This window comes from Caretta caretta, chromosome 28 (assembly GCF_965140235.1).
Source record: "Caretta caretta isolate rCarCar2 chromosome 28, rCarCar1.hap1, whole genome shotgun sequence".
Lineage (NCBI taxonomy): Eukaryota > Metazoa > Chordata > Testudines > Cheloniidae > Caretta > Caretta caretta.
Window position 1 is genome coordinate 9997492 of NC_134233.1, and position 13989 is coordinate 10011480.

The 13989-nt window shown below is 48.8% G+C and overlaps 1 long non-coding RNA gene across 1 annotated transcript; it reads left to right on the forward strand.

Annotated features, from left to right (window-relative positions):
• The first annotated feature begins 941 nt into the window (after positions 1–941).
• LOC125629528 (uncharacterized) lies at positions 942–7059 on the forward strand. Its single transcript, XR_012666250.1, has 3 exons — positions 942–1723; positions 2416–2542; positions 6496–7059. It is a non-coding gene; the product is annotated as an uncharacterized LOC125629528 (long non-coding RNA).
• The last annotated feature ends 6930 nt before the right edge of the window (positions 7060–13989 follow it).

Here is a 13989-nt window from a genome sequence, read left to right on the forward strand (position 1 = left end):
GATCATCTTTCCCTCTCCTTTGAGAATCATTTGTTCCCTCCTTTCTCTCTGTTAAAAATGTTTGCTGATAAAAGAGACTAGCCATATATTCAATACCCATCAAAGCCAGGGGCCTCCCCCTGTTTGGGGGATGGGTGGTTCCCAGTTGGTAACAGGATCGTTGGCTGGACCCTTTTCTTTTCTCCAGCTGGCACGGGATGAGGAGGTCCCTGTGAGTGCAGCGTGGTCCAGAAGTATCCCAAATCCCATGACAAAGGGTCTCCGTGAGGGGGGGCTTCCCGCAGTGCAAAGATGTAGCCAACTCTGGGGTGGATCCACGGTGGCCATTATTTGCTAGTGACAGAGTATGGAAATTTCTTAGTTATTTTGGCCCTCCATGGCTTCCTTTCTCCTGTTAAAGAGGCGTCCCCCCGGGCTCCCTCTGCCTGTGTGACTGGCCAGCAGGGGGTGGTGATAACTTTCTGTCCACTTGTCAGACACTGTGAGGGAACACTGTTGCTGGGGGGGTGCATGTCTGTGTGGGGAGATTGCAGCGGGAGCTGAAGGGGCACTATGGTAGGGGGAGGCCTCTGGGTGGCTGGGCAGGGGGGACCCTAGTCAGGTTGGTGGGTTCTGGAGGGTTTGGGGTTTCGGGGGGTAGTTCTGATGTGCCCAGCCCTAAGGCTATGGGTCCTGGAGGTGGGTATCGCTGGGGGCCTGTTGGCTGCAGACCAGTGGGGGTGGGGGTCTCTTGGGCAGGTGGGGCAGGGGATTAGACGCTGCCTGGTGCTGTGCCAGGGGCTCTGTCTGGGATTGCCCAGCTGGCTCCTGGGACCATTGCCATGCCCAGTGCACAGAGCTGTGGTGGGGCGGTCCCTGGCGCAGAGTGAGGGGTCCTCCTGTAAAGCGTCAGGGGGTCGTGCTGGGAGGAGGAGGGGGTCCCAGGCAAATGGGCTGGCAGATCCTGGTGGAGGGCAGGTGGGGGTCCTAGGCAGGCAATGGGGAAATCCCAGGCAGGCAGTGAGGGACTATAAAATGACTCTACACAAACAGCCCCCCACCCCATTTCTCCTGCCATTTGCAGGAGCAAATCCAGCCATGGGGGAGCAAACAACCCAGGAATGAGAGTTTCCTAGCAGACAGGCATGGAGAGGGCACAGGGAAAAGGAGATAGAGAGACTGACAGGGTCCGTGGGATAAAAGAGTTTTGAAAGAGATTTCCAGCTCTCTCATCTGCCCAGACAGATGTCTTACTGCACTGTGGGGAGAATCACTTTCCTGTGGACAAGACGAGGATGAGAGAGAGGAAAACCCAGTTCCTGACTCCATGTCCCTCCTGCTGGGGTGTGGCTGCCGTGGGGTCAGTGTCAGAGGGAATCCTCGAAAGGGACTCCTTTGGTTCTGCTTTTTTCTAGGATTGCATTCAGAGACTTTGTTTTGGGATGCGGGAGGGAGAAAGGAGGTTAAAAGTGTGTCTGTGGGGTTAGCCTGGCAGGAGGGGCCAGGTCTCTGCTGTAATCCAGAGATTGAGCATTTTCTCAGCACGGCAGAATCTCAGATCTCGCTCTGCAGGGAAAGAGCCTGGGGGAAGCGTGATGTGAAATGAACTAATGCCCATTCCCAAACCTCCACAATGGCCCTTCTCGCCCGGCCAGGCTGCAGAACGACGCTCACGTTTCGTTCCGGTTCATCCCGTCCTCCCATGGGACAGGGGAGCGACATGGCTGCAGAGGAGCCAGCTCAGGTAGAGATTATTGGGGGGGTTCTGATCTGTTCCTGCAGGAGGGAGAGGGACAGCAAATACACGGGAGAGGGGAAGGTTTGCACCGTCTGGTTTGGAGGTTGGAGCGGGGCAGGAAATGCACAGGGTGGAGAAAGGGAGGAGGCCAGGGGGTGGCAGACCTGCTGGGAGTTGTTTAATAAGTGGCCTAGATTCTTGGAACAGACCCATGAGGTTCGGAGGTGGAAATGCTCCAATCTGGTGAACAGAAAATAACCTACGTAGATGGGGCTGGGAAAAAGGACCAGACTCCTAGTGCTGGAGCCTGACCCAAATAACCAGTGGGTGCCTTGAAATATGAAGGGGGAAGCCACCAGTCAGGCTTAGGGGAGATTCTCCTGCCTCATATCCAGCTCCTCAATAGGGGGAGGGTGTTGGGCTTCCTACAAGAGATCTCTCCCTAGACCCTGCTCGGGGCAGCATCTCCTGTATCAGTCTGTGGCTAGTAGGTGTGTGATGGATCTGCTGGGAGAGAGGAGGGGTGTCTCTTCGCCCCCTCACCCTGGTGTTTCCTGGGTGCTCTGAGCGGGGTGGGGGTGGGACTCTGTTGACTGCGGTCCACCCAGAGTTTCCGTTTGATTGGCTCCTCTCCCCCACGAATAGTGGGGCTGTGAGTGGGGCAGCAGGTCCTGAGTGTGGGGCTCTTGCTCTTTCAGGGGCCAGTGACCTTCGAGGAGGTGGCTGTGTATTTCACCAGGGAAGAGGGGGCTCTGCTGGACCCCGCTCAGAGAGCCCTCTCCAGAGACGTCATGCAGGAGACCTATGAGAATGTGACCTCGCTGGGTAAGGGTTCCTTTCCTCTCGGTTCTTGAAAGGGGAACGGAAGAGATGAGGTTCACGCCACCCCCACAATGCCACCTCTGCTCTGTCCTGTTCCAGCATCACCCCAGCATGCCCGTGACACACACACGACCAGAGACCCTCCCCTGCTGCTGAACGCTGTGGGAAGAGAGCACAGGAGCAGAATCGCACAGTGTCAAATATCTCCTGTTTGCAAAAGTAAAACGGGGGGTTAGGTCCAGCATAATGAACAGAAGCTTCCTACCCCTGGCCTTCTCTCAAACCCTGAGCCTTCTCCACCCAGACCAGAATGTGCTTGGGGTGTAAGAAGCAGGCTGCTGGGGTCAGAGCGGCTGGTCCAGGGTTACTGATCACACAGACCTTGAATGGTGGCTGGGGGAATCCAGACAAGGGAGCTCCAGCAGCAGAACATTGAAACTCAGCTAGGATTACAGATGACACAACTCCTCACTGCTCCGGATTGCCCCGTGCATGGGACAATGGCCTCGGTTGCTGGTGAAAATCCTTGAGACCTGGAGAGTTGCTCCCCCCATCCCCATGTGCACTAGCCACAATCTCTCTTCTCTGCAGACTTGGTTTTTTGAGTCCCTCATTCCTGAAGTCACATGACCCCGATTCTTATTTTTCACATTCTGCTTTTCTAGACTATTTAGAGTCTGTTGCTTCTGAATGATAGTTTCTAATTTCCCAGTGTTCTCCACAGCCAGGGATTTTCCTACTCGCTCCCATTGCACTGGACTCACTAGGTTCCCTGGTATTTAAGAACGGCCACACTGGGACAGACCAAAGGTCCATCTAGCCCAGTGTCCTGTCTTCCGACATTGGCCAGCGCCAGGTGTCCCAGAGGGAATGAACAGAACAGGGAATCATGAAGTGATTCATCTCCTGTCACCCATTCACAGCTTATGACAAACAGAAGTTAGGGACACCATCCCTGCCCATCCTGGCTCATAACCAGTCATGGACCTGTCCTCAATAGATTTCTCATGGTTTGTGTTTTTTTTTTTTTTGTAACCCTATTATAATCTTGGCCTTCACAACGTCCTCTGGCAAGGAGTTCCCCAGGTTGACTGTGCGTTGTGTGAAGAAATACTTCCTTTTGTTTCTTATAAACCTGCTGCCTATTAATTTGATTAGGTGATTCCTAGTCCTTGTGTTCTGAGAAGGAGTAAATAACACTTCCTTCTTTACTTTCTCCACAGCAGACATGCTTTTATAGACCTCTCTCATATGCCCTCTTGTCTCTTTTCTAAGCTGAAAAGTCCCAGTCTTACATATCTCTCCTCATACAGAAGCTGTTTCATACTCCTAGTCCGGGTTTTTTTGCCCTTTTCTGAACCTTTTCCAATTGCAATGTATCTTTCTTGAGATGGGTCGACCACATCTGCACACAATATTCAAGATGTGGGCGTACCATGGACTTATATAGAGGCAAGTTATGTACTGTCTTATTATCTATCCCTTTCTTAATGATTCCCAACACCCTGTTCGCTTTTTGACTGCCTCTGCACCCTGAGTGGATGTTTTCAGAGAACTATCGACAATGACTGCAAGATCCCTCTCTTGAGTGGAAACAGCTAATGTAGACCCCATCATTTTATATGTATAGTTGGGATTATGCTTTCCAATGGGCTGCACTAGGTGCTATCCTGACATCTAGGACTGCTGAGATCCTGCATTCAGTGATATCCCTGCCCTTCCTGTTCCCTTTCTCCACTGAACCCCACCAGCCCATTCTTAGTGTTCCCAGCTTCCCCAGGACTCTCTCATTGTGTCTGGACCTCTCTCTCTCTCTGCAAGAAGCAGTTCCAGGGAGACTTGTCCTCTGTCTGGAGTCTTCAACTTCTGGGACATGGATTTACTTTCTCTGTGTTTTAGGAGATGCTTTGAAATTGAGTGTCTGTGACATTAACCACAGTGCAATCTTGACTGCTTGAACAGCTGTTTCCCCTCAGTTGCCCAAGCTGGGGTGGTTTTACACTGCTTTACTGTGAGAACAGCCACTCCTGGGCAGTTAACACCCAGTCTCCAGCATGTAACTCGCTGCCAGCTACACAGTATTGAGCGCTGTTAGTCAGCGACTCACGAATTACAGTGCACCACAGGAGAACCCCAGAAAATTCTCTGGTCCCGGACTTTTGTGCATCTTTCACTGTCCAGCACACTACTGAACGACGCAAGGTCATATGAAGTCTGTCATTTCATCAGTGGAAAATGACACGTGCCAGCCTTGTTATCCCAAATGGATTTTCCAACACACTTTAATCCCAACACACTGGTTAGATGAAACAATAAAATGAGATGGCTAACTACCGGCAAAAAAACCATATTCATTGACTACAGGTAATGAGGTATAAAAGCCAGAATTGTTTACAAAAGAAATGCAAGATAAAACCCAAACTAACATCTAAGTTAACAAGCTAAAACGGATACAAAGCAAATGTTTCTCTCACCATATCCTGAGGCAGGCTGGCTGTCCTTTCAGCCAGAAGTCCCCCTAATTCGCCCCTGCTGCCAAGTTCAGTTTCTTCAGGAGCTGTCATGAGCAGAGGAAAAGGGGGAGAGAGAGAGTCTCAAGCATTTTCCTCCCCTCTTTTTATAATTCAGTCCTTTGTAGGACAAACAACTTCAGTTCTCAGCTGAGTCATGGTGACCGGCTGTCTGTTGTAGATATGAGCTTCAAGTGGTGCCTGTGAAGGAATGTAAATGTCTTCTTCACACCTTCCCCCTCCTGGAGAATGGCAATTTGACCAGCTGCTTGCCTTGCTGTCTCTGAGGAACTGGTCTGAGGGTGTTGCCCAGAATTGTAACTTTTTCACCAATATGATACAGTAAAATCTCATCATTTTACATAGTGTTGCTACACATATTTTAACAGGGGGATAATATTCTATAGATTATGCATTTTCAAATGATACCTCAAACAAGCCATACTATGTAAATAATTGATCATAGTTTTCTAGAAGAGTGAACGTAGGGGTTGTGACAGGGTCAGGCCAGATGGCTAAGTAGGTCCCTTTTCCTTGGGTAAAGTAACAGAACAATCAGGAACCTTCTGGAGACCAGTAAGACAGGCTGATTAGAACACCTGCAACCAATCAAGAAGCTACTTGAATCAATTGAGGCAGGCTAATCAGGGCACCTGGGTTTCAAAAAGGAGCTCACCTCAGTTAGTGAGGTGCGTGTGAGGAGCTGGGAGCAAGGGGCGCGAGGAGCTGAGAGTGAGACCATGGACTGTTGGAGGACTGAGGAGTACAAGCATTGTCAGACACCGGGAGGAAGGTCCTATGGTGAGGATAAAGAAGGGGTTGGGAGGAGGCCATGGGGAAGTAGCCCAGGGAGTTGTCGCTGTCGCACAGCTGTTCCAGGAGGCACTCTAGACAGGTGCATTCCACAGGGCCCTGGGCTGGAGCCCGGAGTAGAGGGCGGGCCCGGGTTCCCCCCAAATCCTCCCAACTCCTGGTCAGACACAGGAGTCGTCAACCTGGACTGTGGGTTCAGAAAAACGGCCAAGCTGAGGGCTGCCGTGAAGCTCCAAGGTGAGCAAATCCGCCCATAAGCGCAAGACCCACCAAGGTAGGGCAGGAACTTTGTCACAGGGTACAGACTGTGCCTGTCTGTGTGTGTTCCCAGCGGATATGTGGGTATTTCAATCCCTCATAAGCAGAGTGCTCAGCATCTTCAGGGACCCAGGGAGCTGGTCCTGGGAATTCACTGGTTTACTAGGTGTGACACTGTAGGGAATTGTGAGACACTTTAATCATAATAATAATAAAATACCAATATGATGAAATTGCAATGAATCATGCTAGATATGCCATGTAAGGTGTCAGTGAAAATGCTATGATTTTCCAAGTATGATCATTTTGTTTCTATGTTTTGTACCACCTTTGTATTTTGAGTTATAGACCTGTAGGGTGTATCTGTATTTCCAGACTTGTGCAGTGTTTCTGGGTGACACCCCCGGACAGACTGGCATCAGCACTGCTGAGCCTCTTCACTGGCCTGTCAAGGGTCATCAGCTGTACAATGAGCCCATGAAAAGAACCAAGGGGATACACCTATTGAGTCAGCAAGACATGCAGGGGTATGCCTGTGTACTGAGACCTCCAGGGCTTTTCCATGCCATGTGCTGTGAAGCTTGTGTTTGGGACACAGGAAGTACAAGCCACAATGCAAAGGGAATAGAAAGGGCAGCTGCATCATCTTCATTTTCTCTTCAATCCCTCTTCCTACCTCTGGAGCAACTTCTCTGCAAACTGAAGCCTTGAACAAAGGACTGAATGACCCATCCAAGCTGTGGATGTGTTCCAGACGGACTTTCAAGCCAGGAACTCACCAATACTGTGAAGAACCCGATCTATAGATTTCTGAATGTATCTGACCTTTCCTTCTTTCCTTTAGTTTAGAGGCTAAAGGATTGGCTGGCAGCCTGGTATTTTGGGTAAGATCCAAACCTTTTTTTTAAGGTCAGGCTTGACAAAGCCCTGGCTGGGATGATTTAATTGGGGATTGGTCCTGCTTTGAGCAAGGGGTTGGACTAGATGACCTCCTGAGGTCCCTTCCAACCCTGAGATTCTATGATTCAAACCTGTGCTGACCTGGTAATATGGCTGACCCTTTGGGGTCAGAACATTGTGTTTCTGTGACCAGAATTTTTAAATAAGCTCTCACTGTACCGAACATAGGTGCTGATTGGGAGTCAGAGAACTGGAATGCAATAAAGGGGGCTGTGTGATCTTTTTCAGCTTCTCAATAACCAGTGTGGGGGATCAGAAGCATAGTCTGTGAGTGGTCGGTGATTTTAACTTCAGTGTTAGCCATCAGTTCTGGGAGCATCTTCTCTCCCTTTTTTAGCCTGCCCTGACCTTAGCGTTTTCAGTCAGGACTCCCCAAGGCACACCAGGTCACACTAAGCACTGAATGTTTTGTTTTGTTTATGACAGAGTCTTATGCAATCACCTGAACTCCTTTGTTTTCTTTCATCTGAGCAGGGTTTCCCATTTCCAAACCTGATGTGTTTTCCCAGCTGGAACAAGGGGAAGAGCCATGGGTCTCAGAGCTCCAGGGTTCAGAGGAAAGACAGACCCTGAGAGCTCCCTGCAAAGGTGAGGAAACATGAAACCAACTCAGAATCTGTAAGTGCCTGAAGGAAACATATGGGATGCCCTACAAAGCCCTTGGGAGGTCACTCAGTTCATTATTGTCTCTAGCAGGGGTCATAACCTCAGGGTGACTATAGCTCATGGCTTCCTGTAGATCCTAGCAGACATCAGGCAGTAGCTTCCTCCCTTCCCCCCATGAATTTGGATGGGATGTGAAGGCTGAATTGATCCCCTCCTCTCTCCCATTTAGGGGAAGTGTTTGGAGGAGTTCAGTTCCTGTTTTTATTTGACCTCTCTCCAGCACTTTTTTTCATTGGCCTTCCCCTTTCCATCCCTGTTTGAGGTTTCTGTCTCTACCGCAGCAGGTGATGCGATGGCATGTGAGAAAGAGGAGCAGAATTCTCAGCAGGAAGATGCTGGGCAAGTGGATAAACACAGAGCATTATCACAAAGATCGGAAAGGTACGTGTCCAGGAGTCATGAGCAGGCAAAATCCTGTGAGATGCAGCACAGACCAGAGAGAGAGCAGGGAAATCGGCCAAGGGATAAAGTGGGTAAATTAATTTCCTGTCGGGGAACTCAGAAGGACCTCAAGGAAAGCACAACACAGCAGGAAATCCTCAGGGGAAAGACAAAAAATGCATGCACTGAGTGTGGGAAAAACGTATATGACCAGTCAGCCCTTATAAAGCATCAGAGAATCCGCGCAGGAGAGAGGCCCTATGAATGCCGTGAGTGTGAGAACCTTCAATCGCAGCTCAAACCTTGTTACTCATCAGAGAACCACACAGGGGAGAGGCCCTATGAATGCTGTGAGTGTGGGAAAACCTTCTCTTGTCACTCAGCCCATGTTAGCCATCCAAGAATCTGCACAGGAGATCAACACCATAAAAACCTCTAGGGCTATCTGTACTTTTTTTTCTTTTATACTTTTCCTGATTCCCACATAGTAACTTTTAAAGTTGTTTGAACTGTTTGCAGCACCGTTATCCCTCAGCGTGTCCAAATGAGTGGCCCATTTTTGCCTTTTGCAGTTCACCCTGTTTTGAGGTGGACCCATTTGTCCTTCCTATCTACTCCATTGTCTCATGAATAATTTGAGTGTGCCCTTCCTATCAGGAACCAGGGAGCATCACATCTATACCATTCCTCCTATTGCAAAATTATTGTTCGGAATCACCAATGATTCAGATTATATCATTGCCAGTTGTTCTCACGTTGCTCTGGGTTGTGCTGAAGAGCAGTTATATTGAGAACTTTCCCAATTATATTTAAAGGAAGAGGAGCAGGGGCAGGAAAAGAAGTGTCATTTCAGCCTCTGTGACACTGGAAGGAGATGGGGTGACTCAGAGATTCCCTCCTTCCCCATCGCTCCAGACCTGTTAACTCTGCATGGCTCAGACAGGAGGGATCTTCATCACATTCTATCCCTCCACTTCTCAAAGTGTCACGTGATGAAGCGTTCTCAGCTGTCCGTGCTTGGAGACGATGCTTTGACTTCTTTAATCCTATATCAGAGTTGCTATGACTGGAGATGAAAGTGTCAAAAACGTGGAAGGGGAATTCAAATGGATCCCAAGCACCGTGTGATCATTTGGAGTTTAAATCCCAGGTTCCATCAATTGGTAAAGCCACTTCTGGCAAGGGGGCTGTTTTGTCCCCCATTATGGGGGATGCTAGGTTACTAAAAAATTTTAAATAACCTAACTAATTCTATGGCATGGGGAATGGTCCCCTTCATGATGCAGATGTTGAGGAAATAGAAGTGGGTTTTTTATTGAATTTATTTTTTGTAGGTGCTAAAAAAAAGTGTATGAAATGAAATCAGTGTTGGAAATCTAATAGCTGCAGAAAAATAACTAGTTTTGAATAGAAACTCCAGCTCTGATAACTAACAGGGCTGTATCCAGTCCCTTGCCTGGAATTGTGCCACCAAATTAAAGAAAAGCCGGGCATGTTTCAGGAAGCCATTCCTCACTAACACTGCTGAGATTTTGAGTGCTTTTGTAAAGCATTCTACTTCAGAGAAGTGTACATTTACCCTAACCAAGGCCAAGGATTTGGAAAGAACTGGGGTTGAATGAGTACACACTCCGTTCTTGGTTTCCATCCCAGTAAAAGAAGCTATGGTGACCAAAGACCCAAGGAAAATTGTTTGTACAACTCACTGATTACAGATCCAAAGCATGCCAGGGTTAGATTGAGAACAATCATCCTTCACCATTTGGATCCAAAGAGAGAGAGTGCTTCATAGGACATTCCCTCCTCGTGGATTCCAAACTGGGTGCCTGATTGGGTAATGTCAAAGTCAGATTCAGGACTCACATAATTTGTCAGACCATTCTGTTTATTAGCAAAGCACTTTGCCAATGCACCCAGATATGTGAGCCCCCTGCAAAGGCTCAAGCTAACTTATTTATACAGATAAGCCAATTTAACATAAGAGACAAAAGGAAGCAGAAACTGACAAATATACATACATATCTTACTTGCATACTAATGTTTACCAATCTCCCAGCTCAGTAGGAGCTCTAAGTTAATTAGTTTGAGGACCCATTGTCTCACACTCCTTAATGTTTCTCTTCTTGACAACTATATTTCAACAAACCCTTCAAGTAGCATTTCTTTAATGAATTCTAATTTCAATATAATTCATTCTATTTTCACAGAAACCAGGACTTTCAGGCTGTGGAAATGATGATAACCAATGAGGCAAGGAACGTGTCCGGTTCCAATTTCAGACTTCCAGATACTCGCATGTTGAGTCCTGATTCTCTGGTTTTGTGTCTGATGCTCCGGCTTCACAATAAAGCTGATGTTGGCACAGCTGCCCCAATGTAGCTGCACTGGTGTAGCATGCTATTACAGATGCTCTAAGCCAATGGGAGAGATCTCTCCCGTCGGACTTCATTAGTCCAGCCCCCTCAAGCTATATGTCCTGCTGACGTAGCGCTATCTACACAGGGCGTTAGGGCTGTGTAACTACATTGCTCAACTCTGGATTTTTCACACCCCTGAGCAATATAGTTATACCGATAAATGCCTTTAGTGTAGGACAGTTTTCTCTTGTGTTTTATGCATTTACATCCCTTCTCCTCTACCTCCTTCTACTTTGAAAGATTAAAAAGTGTGAAAAGAGAGATTTTTTTTTCCTCGTGATGCAAACATTCCCACATAGGAGACCCCTTCCACCAACACACATGGCAGAAGAACCAGCGATATATGAACTCAGAGAATTGGTTGGGACCTACGTTGGGACAAACCAGAACTAGAGCCAAGGTTCAGTTGTTGGCAATGGGGATTAAAAGAAAATGAACTCATATGACAAGAATTTGAGCTCTTTGAATATGTTACTGTTTCCAATGAAAATGAATTGATTGGTTAAAGAGTAGGAGACTAATTGTGTGATAATCTGAATCACTTTGTAAAACAAAGTGTCTCATTTTTTTGTTTTGTTAGTCATAGAGGAAGTGACAGCTGATCTTGAAAAGTTAATTTGCTTTAATTTACCCCCTGTAGTGTAAGGAGTTCTGGTAGAAAACCTCACTCCAATGGTTGGGGTGGAAGAATGTGTGTGAGAGTGTATAAGTGAATATTGGCCCAGTATAGATTTTAAATTTTTGTGTTTCAAATAGAACTTATTTTGCTTAGTTTCAAAGTCTATTTCTAATGAAAGCAAAGCTATTCGAAGAGACAATTTGTAGAAGTTTTTACAAGTTCTTACACTTAGACTGTAAGGGTCACTGACTTCCCCACTTCTCTAATTTGCAAAGGAAAGTCATCTGTCACAGGATGTGTTCAGCAGGTAGGAAAGTTGCAGTCCTCAACCACCAAGGAAAAGGCTGAAGTCCATTACCTTTTAGGTCAATAAGCCATCTAAAGTCTGGTCTATGCTGAAAAGCGATGTTGACGTAGCCACCTCTCTCAGGGGTGTGAAAAGTCCACTCCACTGAGAGAAGTAGTTAATGTGACCTCAGCCCCAGCGTAGATAGTGTTAGGTTGTCAGAAGAATACTTCCAGTGTTTGAAGTATAGACAGAGCCTGAGACAGACTGATCCCCTATGGGAAGTGAGTCATGACATGAATTCCAATTTTGACCCATTTCCCTATATATGAGAGAGGTACTAGTATGGAGGGCTGGGCCAGCTGTCCGATCGCCTGGTTCCTCAACTGTAGCTACAGCTCTTCGAACCCATCCACCCAAAGACTGAGAGAAACGGAGAGTTCCAACTGTTGTTATTTTAGTATCTTATTGTTCCTTTCTCTGTTTTTTGTGCTGGCCTTTCTATTATATCAGGGTGTGAGGGTATAGCTCAGTTCATGTTGTGACAAAGCTCTGTCCTTGTCTCTATGGGTCCCACGTTTCCTGGTGGATTTTGCTAGCCTCAGAGGCTCACTGTGACCCTCCACATAGCCCTTCTCTCTCTCTAGAGGCAAGGGCCACAGCTTACTGAGCCATCATAAGCCAGCAAGGGAGGTGAGGAGAAGCAACCCTCCCTCGCACAATCTCTGTTTCTCAGTATCCATGATTAATCAGGGAGGGGAGGGGAGGGGAGGGGGGAGCCCGGGCCCGCCCTCTACTCTGGGCTCCAGCCCAGGGACCCTAATAGTAGCAGCTATGGTAGCTGACTTTTGGGAAATAGGACGTGTACAATTCCCTGGGCCGCTTCCCCACAGCAGCCCTCACTCAGTATCTCCTTCGCTGTTACCTCAGGGCCTCCTTTCTTGCACCTGATGTGGATTTGCACTGCTTGGTTCCTCCAACAGCACGGCTTCCTCCTACAGATCCTGACACATGCGCCTCACTGACGAACTGGGAGGCTTTTCACGAGTTCCAGCGAGGCCTTGATGGGCTTCAGGTATTCCAATCAACCTAGCTATCTCCACTGCTTTCTAGAAGGATCTTAATTGGCCCAAGGTGTCTTGATTAACCTGAAACAACTGCCATTTGGTTACCATAGTACCAAGGATTTGTTTAGCCTGGGGCTAACATACCTGTTCCTCACTACTTTACTATAGCCGTCTTGCCTTGCCCCGTCGCAATGTGTGACAAAAGCTTATTGGTGCCAATTGGCAAAGGGGTCACTGTCATTCACAAGCAACTCCTGTCTCAGACCTGACAAATTCACCACACCTAGGACCCAGAGCAGGGGTGGTGGAATCTTCCTTACAGTGGGGGGGCCACCGGCGTCCGAACTGTGACGCCCCCATGACACCCCTTTCCCCCCAGCCCTCACTCACTCCGCCCCTTCTCCCTGAGGCCCCAATCTCACACCGCCCCTTCTCCCTGATGCCACCCCTCCCTCGGAGGCCACACCCACAGAACGCCTCTTCCCCCAAGGCTCCACCTTGTTCCCCCCTCCGTCGTCCGTTCTTAGAGCTGCTAAAAAGTGCTGGGCCCATGGCCCTCTAAACCCCCCTCGTCCTGCACCCTGACACACAGCCAGGCAGGCAGCAGTGTGTGTGAGTGTGTGTATGTGACAGAGACTGCTGGGCTGTGCTGAGCCAGTGCGGGAAGTGGGGGCTGATGTCGGGGCTGTCCCCCTCCCCCTGACTCAGGACTGGGGTGTCCCCCTCCCCCTGACTCAGGACTGGGCTGTCCCGCTCCCCCTGACTCTGGACTGGGGTGTCCCGCTCCCCCTGACACAGGACTGGTTGCTTCCAGCAGCTGTCTGAACTTAGGGACAGCGTGCCAACACACTCACTCTTCCACAACACACACGCTCCCCGAACACACACACTGTCTGTCCCCAACACACACACACTCTCTGCCCACCACGCCCACGGCAGCTGAAAAGCAGCTGGCAATCGAGTCGGATGCCCATGGAACAATGGGATAGAGAAACCTGCCTCGTGTGGCTGCCCACGAAGCATTGCAAACCCTTCCCAAAGCACCCTGCGGCCAGTTGCACAGTGGGATAGCGTCCCACAATGTACTGCTCTCTGTGGCGATCTAAGAGCTGCTAGCCTGGATGCGCTCCGGTGACACAAGCAGCCTAGTGTGGACATGCAACAGCGGCTTAATTAAAACGCTTTAACTAAAGCAGCATAACTCTGTCGTGTAGACGTAGCCTGGCTCCCACTGGGGCCAAGGATGCTCAGGCACTGAAACTAAAGAGCCACAACTTCCTCCGTAGTTGGCAGGGTTCAAACCTGCACAGGGAGACCCCCCCCCCCAAGGGATTTCGAGTCCACCACCTTAACCACTCAGCCACAACTACTTGCTTTATAGAGCGCTCTCATGACACTCTAGTTCTTTTCTCACTGAGTGATCGTTTCCAATTGTTTCCTCAGACCAGCGTCCACAACACACTCACTGCTGTG